This window comes from Echiichthys vipera (assembly GCF_963691815.1).
Source record: "Echiichthys vipera genome assembly, chromosome: 21".
Taxonomy (NCBI): domain Eukaryota; kingdom Metazoa; phylum Chordata; class Actinopteri; order Perciformes; family Trachinidae; genus Echiichthys; species Echiichthys vipera.
Window position 1 is genome coordinate 16751800 of NC_139846.1, and position 18360 is coordinate 16770159.

Sequence of the window (18360 nt, forward strand, 5' to 3'; positions counted from 1 at the left end):
TTGGATTTCTTTCTTGTAAGATGTGGGCACAGTCAAAGTTAACACACGCCTCACAGTGACCCTAGTGGTGAAATCTCAAAGCAACAGCTTACACAACAGCAGGTGATAAATAGCTGCCCATCACCAAGCCAACTTGTTACCTTTGCCTCAGTATACCGCAGTACATTCCCACGTAAAACATTCCCTCTTATGCTTGCTATTAGTACTGCCCACTAATTTACACTTAAGTGCCAGTTTCCAGTAGGATCACAGCCATTATGTTTATTCACATGGCTGTCAGTCAGCTTACCATGAGACCAAGTCAAATCAGTTTTGTATGCTTGACACAAATGATAGAGCACTGGAGCATGCTCCAGGGATACTAATGGTTGGTCTGAGTAGTTCTCTGCCACAAAGTCCACAGCAAACCCATACCATGCTCAAAGAGATATACATTCACTAATGTCAAATGCATTGGCTAACGGAGGTGGGCTAGCTACCTATGATAGATATCTCCTATCAGCGGTGAATTTCTATACGTGGGAGAGAGGAGGTGGTATGTGTTTAGTGACTGTTAAATATAAATCGGTGGTGTACTCAACAATATATGCATCACATGAACTCAAATGGCTTATCATTCCTGCCAACATCTCTCACACTGCAATGTATGGATCTTTAAAGGGACAGAGGGCCTAAGATAATTGGCAGTGCAGATGAGAGGCCTAAAATCCATCTGCTGTATTGGTTTATCTACATAAGATAAACAGGGATGCTACATCCAAAACACAGGCAGACATTATTATCAAAGTATAAAAGAATAATTTCATTTTTCTCCCTCTCTCAGAGAAATGTGACACATCATCTGGCATGGTATTGCGTTGCCTGGGGTGAGGGCCCTGCGCAGTGGATGGACCACTGTAATTTCTCATCTATCAAATTATGGTTTATTGTTCAGCACAGTGACCCCAGGCTACACGCAACCCTGTGCACTGACAGTTATGAAACATTAGATTTCCACTGTCATAGTCCAGGCCCAAGACAAAGCTTAAGAAAGAAAAAGAGAAGGAAAACAGAAAGAAATAAAAACTCCAAAGTATTCTTAACACTCGTCATGTCAACGCAGAGTTTTGATCATAGCCGTTCACTGTTGCTATTTCTGTGGTTCACTAACTACATTAGGTTACTCAAATTGCCATTAGCCACTACTGTATAAGCTTGTTTATTATTGCCATGGTAATGATTTTTCTACCAAATGAAATTTGTCGGCAGGAAATTGTGTTTAATGCTAGTCTAATGAGTCTGCTGTAAATTAGCTGGCGTGCCAGCGTGGATGACTAAAAGGCCTTTAAGTAACCTTTGGTCTCTGTTGAGAGTAATTTGATATTGCTTCTGATGATTCACTTAGCGAGGCTAAAAGCTATAGGCTTGCATCTCAAGAAGGACATGTGAAACTACTATCGCTTTTAAACTAGAAGTGAATGTGAAAATAATCAAATCGACTTGCCCCTGGATGACTTTAAGACAGTGAACGTGAACTCTTGGCTGGAGTCAAACCAAATTAGTGTATTTGTCACCAAGGTCAAGGTTCGGCTACACATGCAACTCACAGCTGAGCTAGGCTCCGATCTTGGCCTAAAAAGTGCCAGCATCTACTTTAGTTGGTGACAGTCTGACATGAGTCTACTGTTTTTACAAGGGACCAACATATAAATGGCAACAGTCATACAACAATCTGTATTTTCTAATGAAATAGAATGAACACATGAAATTGCACTTGGTAAACACACAAAGCCTCTTAGGTTGGTCATCATTTGGCACATTGTTTTTTGTTTAGAGCACAACAATAATGCTAAATGTCGAAGAATAAACTTCAATTGAAATACAATATATATCACAGTTGAGTCGGAGACGGTGTCAAATAAACACTAATTTCTAATACAGAAAAACCCATACAAGAGAAAGAAATCTTACAGAGAAATTAAAACAATTCTTTTAAATAAAGACAAAAATATTAATTTATCAAAAGACCTTTTGTGTGTGAGTGTGTGTGTGCGTGTGCGTGTGGGTGCATGTGCACGTGTGTGTGTGTGTGTGTTTATGCACTATGTATGTTTTTGGCTTGGTGCCAAGTCTGCAGCGAAGACAGAGGACCTTCTGATGCATCTGCGTATGCAAAAGAGTGTGAGTGTGCATGTGTGAGTGCTCACACAGCAATGGCACCCCTGCAGTTCTGTGGACGTACATGTGTGTATTCCGTATGGAAGTTACACTGCTCTGTCAGAGACATGGCAGCCACACCCCCCTGGCATATTCCCCTGAGGTCTGATAAGAGGTGTGTCTGCCTGTGTGTGCATGGCGGCCGACTGTGTGTCTTGTGTTTTAATGGTGTGACATTCCTCCTTAATGCAGGTGGCCCCTCAATCTGAAAACGCTTCCTCTTTAGACACTTGTCTGTGTTTAGTAGCCCCCCCCCGCTCCAATCTAACCCCCCATTTCCCTTGTACCTCCCACTGCACCTCGCCCACCCACATTGCCCCTCCTCCTCCAGCAACACGTGCCCCCTTTTAGTGCCAACATGCCCTCATCCCCCTTCTCCCTCCTCTCCCCTCCCTTTCATCCCCACTCCACCACTATTTTTCCCACGCCCGCCTCTTTCTGTCATCACGTAGTAGGAGTGGTATCACCGCACGTGCCCCTTTTTAGTGCCAACAAGCTCCCCTGTGGCCCTCCTGCCCCCCCCCCCCCCCCCCACCACCTTCCTGTCCCCCCCAATCATGTTTTACCCCCCGCCCAGCTCCCGCCCCCTCCTTCTCACACTGTTCGTCTCATTGCTATGTAAGTGGGGATACCAGACTGTTTTGCATACGGCTGTTTAGTCCTTTGTGGCAGGAGGGGCGGCATGCGAATATGCAAAACGGTGATGGGGAGGCATTTTGTAGTGTGATGAGGAAGGGGAGACGGCGGAACAGTTCCGCCGTGTGTGCGTGTGTATGTTTGTGCGTATGTATGCGTTTTCCAAAAGATTCTTTGGCTCGTCAGAGCGATGGTTGGTTCAGCAGCGAGGGGGCCATCAGAACCAAAGCCCAGTTGACCAACGTGGCGATGGAATACCACCCCAAGCAGCCATTAATCCTACATGGAGGGATACTCTCGTCTTCTGTGGCCTTTTATTCCATTTAAGGGACAATGCAAAGGAAAGGTTGTCTTTTTTTCAACACGCATCGTTACTGTAAATCCACACGACACAGAATCGGCAAATTAAGAAGAAAGGGACGGGGAAGTTTTTTTTTGCTTCCCCCTCCTCTTCACCCATATCCTTCTCTCTCTCCTACTTATCTGTGGCGGAGAGCCAATGGTTCATTATAATTGGCCGTTGTCATCATGCAGATGACACACAGTCCGCGCTCTGAATATCATTAGCGCCTTTGCATACCTCCGCTCTTTTTTTCTGTCCTTTCTTCTTGTTCCTTCATTCCGAGGCTCGTTTCGGGATTCGATATTCCAAAAGGTAATTATCATCCACGAAGCAGCCTATCAATATGTGGAGATAGGCATAATAGCAAATGAAGGTGCGTGTCTGATTGTCGTTTTCTCTTTCGCTATTTCCAGCGCAAATGTAGAAGAATCTTCCAGGGTGTGTGGCAGAACAAGTGTACTGTATTTGTGTGATTGTATTTGACTCTCCTTTGCAGTGGAGTCCATTGTATATCTCTGTGGTTAAAGAGTGTTCTTTGCTCTCCTCCTCCCCCTCTCCCCCTCCTTTGCATATATCAGCTTCTCCTTGGGTAGAATAAGAGCTGTTAATTCTTCTCTGCAGCTCTTGCCTTCTGATCCATGACAAAAAAAAAGAGCCAGCCAGTCAATTTGCATACTCCGCATACTGATGAGGCGTGTGTTGCCGGCTGCCTAATTACCAAGTCCTCCAGTCCTGACTCTCTCTCCTCCTGCAGGTCTTGCTTTAAACCCTCGCTCGCCCAATCGCCATCCCTTCGTCTCCATAGGAAACCATTGTCGCATTCAGCATTAATTAATCTGGAGGGGCACGTAGAAACAATAGAGAAACAAGAAATGAACAGAGGCATATTGCACTGACGAGCGGTTCATTCGCTCACCTTCGTTTATTCCCCCATCTGTGTTTATTGGCTAATTTGCGGCTCCTCTCGCTGGCGGCAGCTCTCCTTAAGCTACCCTCTTTGTCTTTGCCTTTGAAATTTACAAAATCTTACAAGAAATCAATACTTAATTGATTATTCACTTTCCTGCAGCCTCAAACGACCGGCGAGTACACGTGCGTATTAAATCCGGCATGTGTCTGTGTGTACGTGTGAGCGAGTCTCTGGTAGATCCCATGGTATTCCCAGTTCTTTCGAGGCAGCAGGCGGATGAGGTGGCAGGGAGCTCTGAGAGAAACACTCTGCAGCATCTACGTACGTGTGTGTGTGTGTGTGTGTGTGTGTGTGTGTGTGTGTGTGTGTGTGTGTGTGTGAGTGTAAGGGCATACGAGATGTACCAGGGTCCCGTCAATAGCACCAAAGCCAGGAAAGTTCCAAGGTTTAGCAAGGGATTACTTCACAGCCTTTTTGCTGAAACTGCAACAGCCGCCCAGAAGAGGGAGAAGCATGGAAATCAACCACAACAACAACAATAATAATAATAATAATAATAATAACAACAACAACAACAACAACAACGACAACGACAACAACAAACCAACACCAACCCTGTGGGCACAGAAAGCACAGCAGGCTCCAATCAGAATGTGGGAAGGAGTATATCCTCGTTTTCGGGGCTTTTTTGTTCTCTTCGTAGCGCTTCTTTGTTTTCTGTCCTGGCTCTGAGAAGAGAGCAGGGCAAGATGCCACCTGGACCCTTCAGAGAACTCCGTGGCGAAGTGGGCGCGGAAATAGGGGCGTGAAGAGAGGGGCGTGAGGAGGAGGAGAGAGAGAGGGGTAAAGGGTGCCTGGCGCCTGCCTCTGATATGCCATAAGGATGAGGGGCACGTAATGATAGCAAATGTAGAGCAGATTGGCTTGGAGGAGGAGGAGGAGGAGGAGGAGGCGGGTGAGAGACAGGAGAAGGGGGAGAGGAGACAGATGGCAAAGCTGGCCTTGTGCCAACGATACCAAGACATGACTATGCACGGAAACCTCCCCCTACACTCTGACACTTGTTACTGTGTTTATGAGTGTATATGTGTTATGATCACATGTGAGGGCACATGCTGCAGCAGATAATTCCCTAACCAGACTACGGTGTTTTACTTTTGTTATATTCCCTCAATGGAGCTAATAAACTTCTCTCATCGTTTATCTGTATGGGATTGATGATAATGTAATGGTTCAATGTCACTGTATGTATTTGGTAAGATATTTGAGTATGTATGAGAGCCTAAAGCAAAATGCGAGTGAAAGATATTAGTCTGGCCTCTGATTTGACCTCCATTTATGCAATGTGGCAAAGGTCAAATATTGACTCTCCACACGTATCTTTTTTTCATGACCATCAAAAATAGATGTTGCAACCTACCTCAATCTTCTGTCTTTTTCTTTTTACATCATAGCATTTGAGTTTAAATGGGGAAATTAATGTGATTTTTGTCTCAGTGTACAGGAATAAAAACTGCTGGGTTGTGTTGGTTTATGACAAGGGAAACGGATGGCAGCTAGATAGAGTATTATGATGTTCATATTGAAATGTGCTGAGCAAACATCTTCCTGCACCAGCAGACGTGCTCTGTGTGTGTGAGAAAGAGAGAGAGGGAGAGAAATGTATTTGTGTAGGGTTTGGGGGTGGGGGGTGCAAAACACATACTGTACTGTTCTTGTCTGTTTGAATGTGTGCCAACGAAGCAAGAAAAAGAAAAGCATGCATCACATGAAACCGCCATTGAGGTATGCTGAATATTTTTGACAAGCTGGACATATAGATGAAGAAGACCCCGAGGTGTTTTGAAATTGCCACAAGATTGGAAATGTGTTTAATTTTTCACATTTTTCTTGTTTTGCATGATTGGCAGCAACGCAGTGCGTGGGAGTAGATTGGGCCAAGCTCTGTCGTCTGCAGATAAAGAGGAAGGTTATCATACACTGTGTGTGTTCATATGTGTGTGTGTGTGTGTGTGTGGGGGGGGGGGGGGTAGACTCGATGGAGGGGGTTACCCAAATCAAACACCCTATTTGAATATGAACAATCAGCACCCCAAAATTGAGCAGAGACACAGGGAGGAGGGAAATAGCAAGGCGATTTGACTTGCAATGCAGATCTGCATGCTAATTATGTGACAAGAAGGGGGAAAAGAGTGGAAAAGCGCCCCCCATGCGCCAGACAGAGAGAGGGCGAAGGAGGAAAGGCATGGCAGACACAGGAGAGAAACGAGAGGGATGAGCGACTGAAGAAATGGACAAACAAACGAGGGAATCAAAGAGAGCTTGAGACAAGATGGGTAATTAATTCCCCATAAGCCTTTATTCTACAGCATTTGATTTTCTTTGGAAACATATCGACAGGCACGGAGAAGGAAGAAAGGAGCGAAAGCAGAGGACGAGGGTAGGGATCGGAGCGGGGTTGGGGGGCATCCGAAAATTAAAATTATTGATTGATCTTAGGGTGCTGGGGGTTGTAGAGAGGAGGGCATTTTGAGAATGTAATTAAAGCAGACTGGGACCAAGGTTGGAATGATAATAGATGACGTTGGAATTCACCATGGCGATTGGCCATTAATCTCCATTAACGCCGACCAGGATATTAAAAATTCTAATTGGAGGGACACAAATGATGTGGATAGTGTGTGTAGGCCTGTTTACAAGTGTGTGTGCTGAGGTGTCGATCTCGAGTGTTTTGAGATAATTGCCACCATGGGGGAATTGTGTCCCGAGGTACTGTATAGTATATCAACTGTATTAGCCCGTTGATTAGAATTATGAACTGTTGACAATGTAGCACTGAGTTTACTGCTTTTTCTTTTTTTTAACGGTTTGGGAAGATGGATTATGACAAGTTTGTCTGTGATCAAGTGTATGTTTGGGCGCAAATGCATGTGTATCAGTGTATACCTGTGTATGTTGTGTGAGTCATGACAAAGCTCTATTAATGCCAATATATGATTTTGCCAAGTTTGTCATGAAAGTTGTTTTATATATATATATAGTTGTTTAATATATATATATATATAAATGAGGATTGTTATTTACTGTTTTCTTAATACAATTTCAAGAAACTCTTAATCACAATGTGTAATTTTGTAATTTAAGCAATGAATACATTGTGTATTATGTGTATTACAATCAATAAAATGTCTCTTATATCTTTCATCGTCTCTGTGTGTCATTTGGTGGCAACAGATAAAAAACAGTAATCTCCAATGAAGAGTACAAAGAAAACCCCCGCTTTGAGGAAAGTCCTCAGCCCCCATGGGTGCTGTGATGTCATCAGTAGTGGCCTTGAATTTGCTATTTGCAGTAAGTTACATCAGCCCAGATTAAGGAACACAGATGACAGGCCAATACTGTGTTTTATCAATAGTTCCACCACCTTGCATGACTGTGCTGTGACACTGTCAATAGATTATGAAATCTGACTGTGTCAGCTATTCAATATTACAAATTGCTTGTGTGTAGTCAGCATGTGTGCATGTGTTCACGTATGTATGTGTGCGTGTCTGTGACGTAAATATGCAAGAGGTTAATGCATATGTTCCTGTAATGTCTCCATGTATTCACTCTGCATGATTAGGAACTGTCCTTGAATTAGTAAGATGAAACTGCAACCCCCAACTCTGCTGCAAGCACACACACACACACACACACACACGCACGCACGCTCGCACGCACGCACGCACGCACGCACGCACGCACACACGCACGCACACACACACACACACACACACACACACACACACACACACACACACACATATATGCTGTATAAAATGCAGCCTAACAGTCACAAATATCTCCTATTAGGATAAAAATGAAGACAGCAGTACTCATACAAGCACAATAATGAAAAACATTTCACCTCTACTGTTAATTCATTTTTCATTAGTGAAAGAAGAGAATGTCACTGCTCAGAGTTAGCATGTCTTTGTGTGTGGCGTGTGTGTATGTGTGTGCGTGAGATGGCCAGTGTGATGTCATTACGTTAATGGTCTTTCACCGGGGCTAGTCATTAAATGAGGATATTAAAGCAGTAGGCTGTTTTTATATGCATGGAAGGGTGATGTGTGGGGGTCACAGTTGCTTAAAGTCATCACTCATGCGCCATGGGAGGACACACAAATACACTCAGGGACACAATCACACATACAAATGAGAAAAATATGCATGTGAGGGGTCACTCTGCTCTCTTCAAGAGAAATGCGTCTATTTATCTCTCACTCTTTTTCTGTAACATGCACAATAACACTTGTCACTTGTCCCTCGTTTGTTGTTTTTTATGCATATGTACCCTCTCTCAAGCCAGATTGATCCAGATATTTATGATCCGCGCTTGACATGCATATTATTATTATCATTATTGTTATTATGCATTTTGGGGGAGGTAAATAACATTATGCCATGCTGAGGCGGGGGCTATCACTGCTGCAATCATCAGATTGGTCTGATTTATGATTTATGCAGACCACACAATGCCTGAGATATCACCCCTGGAGCAGCCGGGCTGTAAAAAAGAATTGTTTAAGCCAATTGATTAATCAAAACTGGTCATATGTGTGTGTACTTCATTTGTATATGTGCTTAGATTGCAAAGGGAAATTTGTGTTTATCATGCATCTGTATCTGTATGGGCAAGCGGATGTCTGCCTGCTCTTGAGAAAAACTGATTTGGTGATGCGACCTTGTCTGGCAAAGTGAGAGCAGATGATTGGTTGATGAAGAATACAGGCATGGAGAGGGAGGCAGAACATGAAAGAAGAAATGAAAATAAATTAGATTTGGTAAGGAAATATGTCATTTTAAATGTCTCATTTAAGTAAAAGCGATGTAAAATGTGGCTTTGAATTGTTTGTGAACGAAATGAAAGACATGCAATAATAAAATGCACAATAAAGTCTTCAACTTGTTTCTTACAATGTTTGTTGTTTCTTCTGTCCGGGCAAGACAATGGGCATCACAGCCATACATTAGCAATCACGAGAAAGATATTCATGAAACATGCAGGGCAGATATGCCAGTCAGCATTATTTTCAGCCTTCTCTCAGACCAGCTGGGTCCAGATCTGACTCCAAGATTATCAGTGCCATTACAAATCTATGTGATCCGTCCAATCTTTTTTATTTTATTTGTTAATTGTCTTTTGGGGTAAAATGTGACAAAATAATACATTCTGCCTACAAAGTTTGAACTTTAGGTTCTAAGGTAACCAGATAAATTCATACAAACGTGGAACTTCAGATTTTTGACTGGTCAGTTCTGGGCAGGTGTTTTTGCAAAGGAGGCATGATGTGTAAAATGCTTGACAATAAGTTCTACCTTGGAAGCCCAACTCAGGGCAAATAACACAAAAAGTACATACTGGATTTTATGATGGAGGTATATGCACATTTTTAGCTGTGCTCTTAAACAAGAAAAGTAAAACTTTAGTTAAAGAACTACGTACACAAAGCCAGCTGGACTCAAGGTCAGTTAAAACTCAAAGAATACATGTCTGCTTTTTCCATTGAGTCAGGAAAAAAATCCCATTTAGAGCTCCAAAAGGAAGTTTTTTAGACACAATAAGCAGAAGCAAGAAAATTGTATTGTTACATGCGTTAAATTGTTTCCTTACATTGTTTAAAGACAGGGACATGTTTTGAAAGTAAGAATTAGGTTTAGACTGCTACAGTATTTCTGAAACTTCTTGCCACATCTAATTTAAAGATATTCTGGAAAAAAAAACATGCGTTGAGGTTCGTCTAGAGCAGTGGTTCCCAACCTTTTTCTTAAGGGACCCATATTTTTACCATAGTAAACTTGTACTTTTAAAAGTACAAGTTCTTCTTTTTCAAATGAATTTAAGCAGGTAACATATTGAAATATAATAAATAAAATTAATTATTATAAAATTAAAAATATACATTCTGCCCTAATTTTATTCATTGCTTCTATGAAGCCAAACTCAATATAACTTTCTTGGTAGCCCCTCTTTTTTTTTTTGACATTTTCCGCAGTCTCCTCTACCTGACGCGTCGCCATCTCTCCCTTAGCTCCGCCTAGCAACGACTGCTACACTTGAGGCGTTCAAGTCACACACGCTCTGTTCCTCGTGATATAGGCCTTTAACTCATTCATTTATCTAAAATTTGAACTATCCGAATAAATGTTTAATGTGGCTCTTGGATTTAGTTGATTTTGTCACATATATGAATTAAATGCTTAGCCTACTCATTTATTTAACATTTTGATTATATTAAAATTATTAAACCCCTTAAAATCAAGAGGGCTTCGCGACCCCCCCTGGATCTTTGACGCCCCCCTTGGGGGGTCGGGACCCCCAGGTTGGGAACCTATGGTCTAGAGCATATACAAAAGTGCATTCTCATAGTAATTGGAAAAGATATTTGACAAAATAATTAAATAAGGAGAGCACTGCAGAATAACTTAAAATACTAATAAGAAAAAGAAATAAGAAAAATAGTAATTAAAAATGCATGCTTTGGGGATAAATACATTTCAATTTCTTTTTCGACAATACTAATAACTGATGAGGGCCTGTGATGCTTGCATGGAGCGAGCATGTTTCTGAATGAGACGATTAGCATAATAAAAGTTGCTCACCTTGATGAGTTGCTGGGAGATGAAACAAACTGCCGCCACTTCATTTAAGCCACTCACTGTGGTTCCCTGCAATATTAAAAAGCAGGTCAATTAACTAATAAAGCATCAAATCTAATCCTAATCATTATTATCAATGCCATTGCCAGACGAACAAAGGCTGCACTTTCTGTAGCCTCTTCAAAATACCCTTCCTGGGGTTCCACAGAGCGAGGCTTTTAATGTGAAACAACATAAGCTGAACAGACAGTAGAGAGTAGGCTGACTGCTGAGATTAATTTGCGGTACTTTATTGTGATTGCAAGTTTTTAGTTATACAAAGTATTTATTATCTTCGATGCCACCCATCCATTTCTCAAAGAAATGAAGAAGAAGTTTGGTTTAACATTTGCTGACATCAATGTCAGCATTTGGAGCCACAGAATCTTCAACAGAGATTGAACCAACAGTTTAGAGTCAGGACTAATGCCTACAATGCATACAATTGGGTTCTATTTTTTTTGTTTTTGCAGCGGTTTTCTCCGAGTCTGAGAAGCAGTCTGGGCAGCAGTGGCACTTTTGCGTAAAGCGTCAAATACATGGCATTCCTCGAATTTAAGCCCATGTTGTGTACAAACCTATTTCAGCATGTTCCTGGTGTTTCCACCTTTACTTGAAATTAGCATTTTACAGACATTACATTACAAGCTGCACTGTAGTCATCTCTCCGTGTGAAATAAAGCCACTCTTTGGACCGTTTAGTCCTCTCCACCATGACTCCTCCTTGTTGCAAGTTTCCAGCAGTGTATGAGTTTGAGGTCATTGTTTTGCAATGTGCAACTGTCAAAAAAAAAAAAGATAAAAAGGAATTGATAAGCACAGAGTGGTTCGCGATTCCCATCCCTATTTGTCACTTTGTGCACACATGAAATGTATTTCCATTTGAAGATGTATTTCTCAAACTTTTGGAAGACAATGTTAATGTATACAGTCAGGAAAAAGGCAGCAGATTGGAAACTCAGCAAGGACGTGGCACAATGGCTATGAGCAAGGGCAAATATCTGCCACATTTATACATGTCTTTGTCATATGGGTATGTTTAAGGTGACTGCAGGTGAAACTCAGTGATAAACCAGGTGCAATACCTCACTGCAGTTGTATGTGTCCTTGTAAAAACAGACCATACATAAAGACAGTCCAACCTACAGCCATATTTCAGGGATTGGGACCAACTGCAGTGTCGCTGAAGCAGAGCTAAAGGGAAGTGGACCTGTAGTCATCCAGGGCCAGGCTGAAGGAACCACCGAGGTGATTATAGATTCTGAAAACAGCACTGGACTCTGAGGCAGAGATTATTATAAATTTGGTCATTGGACACTACAGGGGAGGGAAAAACAAATATTAGGGCCCCCTTCAATGCCGCGGCCAGTGTGAGCTGTTTTCCATTTTAATGCATTATGTGTGTATAAGGGAGAGAGGGGAGATGAGTTTTTTTCCCCCTCTGTGTTGGTGTGTGTGTGTGTGTGTGTGTGTGTGTGTGTGTGTGTGTGTGTGTGTGTGTGTGTGCGTGTGTGTGTTTGTGTGTGTTAGATTCTGCAAACTCAGATTTACATTTCCATTGCGCTGCCTGTGAAATGTTTTCAGACGTGGGCAGCGTGACTGCAATAATACATAAGGCTCGTTCTCTCGCGCTCTCTCGCACTCTCTCACCCTCTCTCACCCTCTCTCACCCTCTTTCTTTCTTGCACATACTTCCAACACACTGAAAGCAAAGACAGTTTGAGAGAATGAGGATAAGGGAGTGCAGACGTAATTACCAACCATGTGAGAGAAATGGAAATTCACACTTAGTCTGATTCTGCGGTTAGCTTTCAAACCACTCCTTCACTTAAGCTTATATTGACACACTGACTCAGAGTGAAGGCCCCCCTGACGTCAAACCGTTAAACACATTAAGAAGTTAGAATCCACAAGTTAATCTTTAGAAAGGTCTAAGACATGCACTAGGGGGAAAAAATGTGTTTTGCAGAATTACCTATACAATTCTGTCAACTACATTAACGGAAAATAGTTTTCATGTGTTGATTCTTGACATTCTTGAGATATTTTTCTTGATTGTGCACCTATAGTGATAAGTAACTAAGGCTCTGCTATATTCCAACAGATGAATACAGGCACCGTGCAGACTTGTTCATAAATAAGCCTTAAAGTTATAAAATTAACAGTATTGAAACATCCTTGTTTGAACTGAATTACTTGAATCTTATTGTCATAAGAAAAAAACAGAGCATTTCATGTAAATTTGTTCTGTAAGAGATAAACTTGATTACTCACCATCCTATAATTCTATAAAAGTTGCATTGTTGGCAGCTTGTCATGATAGTAATTACATTGGCTTTTTCATGGTGGCCGTAATATATCCAAAGAGTGTAAAGCAATTAAAACTGAAAATGTAATATCAGCAGGCATAAACAGATTGGTCACATCACTTGTTGATTTAATTGCATCCCAAGAGCAGCTGAACGCTCTATTGCATTATTTCAAGGTAACTTACTGTATCACTATATCGTTTCTATTTGTTGGTGTTCAGATATTTCACTGGTGGAAAGGTTGTCTATGCCCGAGGGGTTCAGATTTGCAAGGATCTGCACATTCATCTCTACATTCAAAACTTACCCCGGGGCTGTGGGCCTGCATGAGCACTGTCTAAGCACTTTGTCATTTTAAGTGTAACACAGATATTGATTCCATAGGTTTGATTCTTAATGCAATGATGTCTTCCTCCGAGAGTTGATGAAACCCTTTTGGTATTGATGCACTTGCCCTAGGTGTGTGAGTTTGTGTGTGTGTGTGTGTGTGTGTGTGTGGTAGAAAAAGTGGACAGCAGAGACAGGTTGTGTACATTCATGCATACATTCATTGATAAAAGCATTACAGAAAGCCACAATGTTAGGACTGTGTGATCTACAATCATAGTCCGATCCAAGGGCCTTCCAGCTCAGGGTTTATCTCGCCTTAAGTCAAGTCACATTCACTCTGCTGTCTGTTTTCTTCTCCCTTCCTCAATCAGTGCTAGGTCAGTCAGTCGTCACTCCAGAAGCGGAAATTCAAACACACTTGGCTCTTAAACTGAATGACTGCTAAGTTGTTAAAAGTTACTTGTTAGTACTTGACTAGTAGGACTAGCACTATCTTGAAACAAAAAGACTGTGTTTTGTGCCAATTCAAATTAGGGGTGACACTAACAATTATTTTCATTATTGAATAAGCTTATTTTCCAAGTTAATTGATTGAGTTTGGTTTATTAACATAGAAAACCACATCTATAGCCTGATGCCCTTATGTCCAATATATATATGTTGTCTTCCCAACAGCCTCAAACCCCAAATGCAATACTAGGAAAAGGTGATAATCATCACATTATTCATTGTTTAGCATTTATTTTGCCTGAAAAATATATATTAACCAAACCTCAGAAGAATTCAAAGACTAATTCAATACAACATCTCACCTTCCTTTATGATAGAGAGTTAGTGAACATAATGACATCAAAATTCAATATTTGATCTCCAGGAAAAAAGTTGATACTTGTAAATCACTGTAGTATTGAATCTATAATGCAGAAGGAAATGGGTTGCTTTTTACACTTTTGCAAGATTTTTAACAGCTCACACAATCTATTTCCCTCTGTGCAACTAAGTATTTGGCTTCTGGATAATCCTGAAGTTATTAGGGCCATAAGAATATAGAAATATATACGTATATAACACTGAGTGTTACACTACTACCAGTCAACCAGCATGTTAGGGCAAAGCAAAATATTGTGTCTCAGAAATCTAAACACATGGCGTATTACCCCCACCCCCCCCCCACCCCCCCCCACCCCACCCCCATTCTCCAAATGTTCCGTTTCATTGGACTGGGTCAAAGGGATATGTGAGAAACAGGGGAGAACTCAACTAGATATTGTCAGTTATTTAGTCACCAAAAAATCAAAAGACCACCTTCACACAAGCACTAAACTGCACCACATCACCGGTCATAGTCAGTGTAGCATGCATCTTAGTGATAACAGTAATCTCTGATTCGCAGTGCCGGCTAAATAAGGGCAGATTTCATGGGTCAATACATTTGTTGTTAAAGAAATACCTTATGTCCATGAGAAGCAACATGGGATTTGAATTTTGGTACAAACATAGATGAAAGAAACCAAAAAGAGAAGTAGAGCCTCTGCGTATACCAGAGAGACAAGCACACAAACACTAACACACAGACACACACACACTTTGCCCAGGTCCCTGAAGCTAATTAAAGGGATGGTAGGCGAGCAGGGACGTGATAACTCTGTGAATCATGTAGAATAGTTGTAATGGGTGACCTTTTTTTCTTTCCCCATGCAGCAGGCAGAAATCTCATTTGAGAGTGAGCCATTCCAATTTGCTGCGGCGAGGCAGGTGTCAAAGTCTCAAGCAGGCAGAAAAACATCCCTTGGTGCCTTCTCCTTTGTCTGAGATCATGTGATGTCCTGTGTGAAAACGCGAAGAGCTACAAAGTCTACTGAAACTGGGTTTGTATTTCATCTTCACGGACTTCTCTCATTCTTCTTCGGCACTTTGGCTTAATATGAAGAAACAAAGAGTGTTTTTTGGTCTCTGTGTTTAGAAAGGATTATGTTAGTGATCAGAGCAAACATGAGAATTATAAACACAGTCCATCTTCATTAGGCTGCAGGCCAGATATTACTGGGCTGGACAGCCTGGAATGTTTGGTCGTCCATTTAGCCAAGGGCAGGAGCAGAAGGGCTGCTGTGCAGGGCTCCAACTCCCTTTGATCCTCTGCAAGTTTGTGTGTGTGTGTGTGTGTGTGTGTGTGTGTGTGTGTGGTGTGTGTGTGTGTGCACGCGAGCGCAATGCAATTTCACAACCCAAGTACACCAGCTGGTCCACGTTAAAGTTCCAAGGTAACCATGGCGCCCCGCGGCTGGTTGAGAGAGAGAGAGTGTGTGTGTGTGTGTGTGTGATAACATGTGGTATACGTTTGGATGTGCTCCTCCACTCCTTCCCCCCTTTGGCTTTGACTTTTAAGGAGTTTCGACACTGAGCTTTTGCCTCCATCAGGTAAACAGGATACGGGTCACTGATAAAACAATATATACACATACACAGCCTACCACCATGGGAGGATATATGTGAATTCCCCGAACCACTGAATACCTGGGGTTGGGTCACCTAAAATAGTTTCCTATGTATCACTTTCAATTGAGATCTTTAGTATCGCACGGAGTAAATAGTGTTTGAGCAGCTCTGCCAAGACATATCTCCGGGGGGAAACATTGATACAAGGAATATATACAAGACTGGAGTTAAGTACCGTTAATACAGGAAAGAGTCATGTTCAAACTTTTTACATGATATTATTTGTGTACCATATAAGGTAAGGAAGCAGAGTTCGTCTTACAGTTGATTTGATTTTTGTATTGAATATAGCTGTAATGTCCCCCCTATTAAAGAATAAAAATTAGAGTTATTAGAGTGTGTTATAGTGGAATACTGGTATTTTGTGACTAATAATCTACATGCTGCAAGTTATTTAATTAATTTCCTACTGCATTTGTGTATAACTGTTTATAAAACAAAGCGACAAGTTGTTTTGTGCAAAGTGCTTTGGTGATATGAAGTGAAATATTTTCATATTATCTTTATTTAATTTGCTAGGGTTCCTAGAAACCAACGGATTCTCATCAACATGTGTATATTGCTTATGAAAAGCTATGCACAAAAATTAGTATAGTATAATATATCATACGAAATATGGTTGAAACGGATTCATATGATATTCTATTTCATGCAGTGAAGCAGCAACCTGAAGTGGGCCGCATAGTTAAGTTTAGGCAACAGAAGGTGACAGTTAGGTCTAAAGACTGAAACTACCGTCCTGTGACCGGTTAAGTTTGGGCAACAAAAGTGAAAGTTAGAGGCACCAAAATAACTTAGTTAGGATTAAAGAAAGGACACAAACACCAGTCCCCGGGTGAAAGTCCTGTGTTCTGGGACCCATTCGCCATGCTGACCCACCTTCATGCGTGGATTTAAGCATTTTTACACTACGCTTATTTCTTAAGTAAGTAAATATGTGAGTGGATTACACACAGATTGCAGTGCATTACTTCCTGCAGCCTGTGGAAACACAGGTAATGTTCTATAAAGGCATGTGTCTGAGGCTTTATCCACCACATTATTTCCATGAATTAATTTATAACATCATTATCCATATACCGTATGTAATCTTTTACAACTATCTTTTTGAGAATAAAAAAAATTATAACAGGAAAAACTACTCTGTAACAATTATGTGTGTACAATTAAGAAGACGGATTTCAGTGAAGGTTATACCGCTTTCTTTGAATGTTGTTGGGGGTGAGGTCACCACTACAATTGCCATGGTAACAATGCAATTGGACACAGTCATGTGGATTAATATTCATCTCTGAAATATGCTAATATTTCTAAAGAAACACCCATATACAAATGTACGCACATTCTAACTATAGAAAATCAAAAACCCTTATTTCTTTGAGAGTAGCTCGCAATAACACAGCAATGGTCCGCCTCGCAATTACATTCCATTCTCCCTACATTTCTATACATGTGATTGGTACTAGTGCAGAGTTATCATGTTGATTCAGATATGAACAATTTTAAAAGATTGAATAGGAGAAAGCACAAAACAACTCTTATAAGTCTGAAAAAGTCTGCCCTGCAACTGATGACAGTCTCTGTGTACATCTGATCACCAGTTCTCGCACAGTAGACTCAACCAGGGGGTTATAAGCTCAGGGGATCAAATTCCCTATTCGGGCAAGACTTGTGGTCTGCCTGCAAAATCTGATGATAAGCGGAATATCACTGCAACACACACTGAGAACTTGTTTTTGAAAGACAGTTGAAAGATTGGACAATTTCAAGGGAATTATTTTCATATTTTGATGAGCAATGTAGCTTAAAAAAAATAGGTACACTTTCATGTTTGCTAACCCTGTATGGAGTTAAGAGTTAATATTTGTATGTGTTCTGCAGGCATACATCAGTTGTTTGTTGCATGTGTTGAACCTGGACCTCAAATAACTACTTTTGTCTCATTAGTCCTGAAAGGTACAGTGTGCACATGCAAGTTTACTGAGCTACATTTGTGTTTTCATGCATCGTGCTGCTTCCTCAGGTATACCATAGTGGCTGGATGAAAAAAAACAACAAAGGATGCCCCTATAAAAGCGCAGTGTGCACAAACATTCAACATCCCTCAAGCCCCACTTCTACTGTGACTGGGAACCCAAAAAGCTTCTCGCTCCTCAATGGCCACAAGCTTCCTACAATGATGAAAGAGCTTTTAGGATTTCTACATTTTACATTTCAATTGCAAATGTTACTGTCTTTTTAAAATTGTAATATTAATAAGAAAATGGTCAAATCACAGCCGTCAGAGCTATTCTGACACTTTGAGATCGCCGTACACATCCTCATCACTGACAAATGAACGCGGCAGAAATGTTAACTAAACTCCTCACTGACATCCATGAAGATGTTTAATCTTTTCTTCGAAATGAAAAATCATCCTGCTATCAAGCTGTCCACTGCGGAGAGAGAAATCTAAT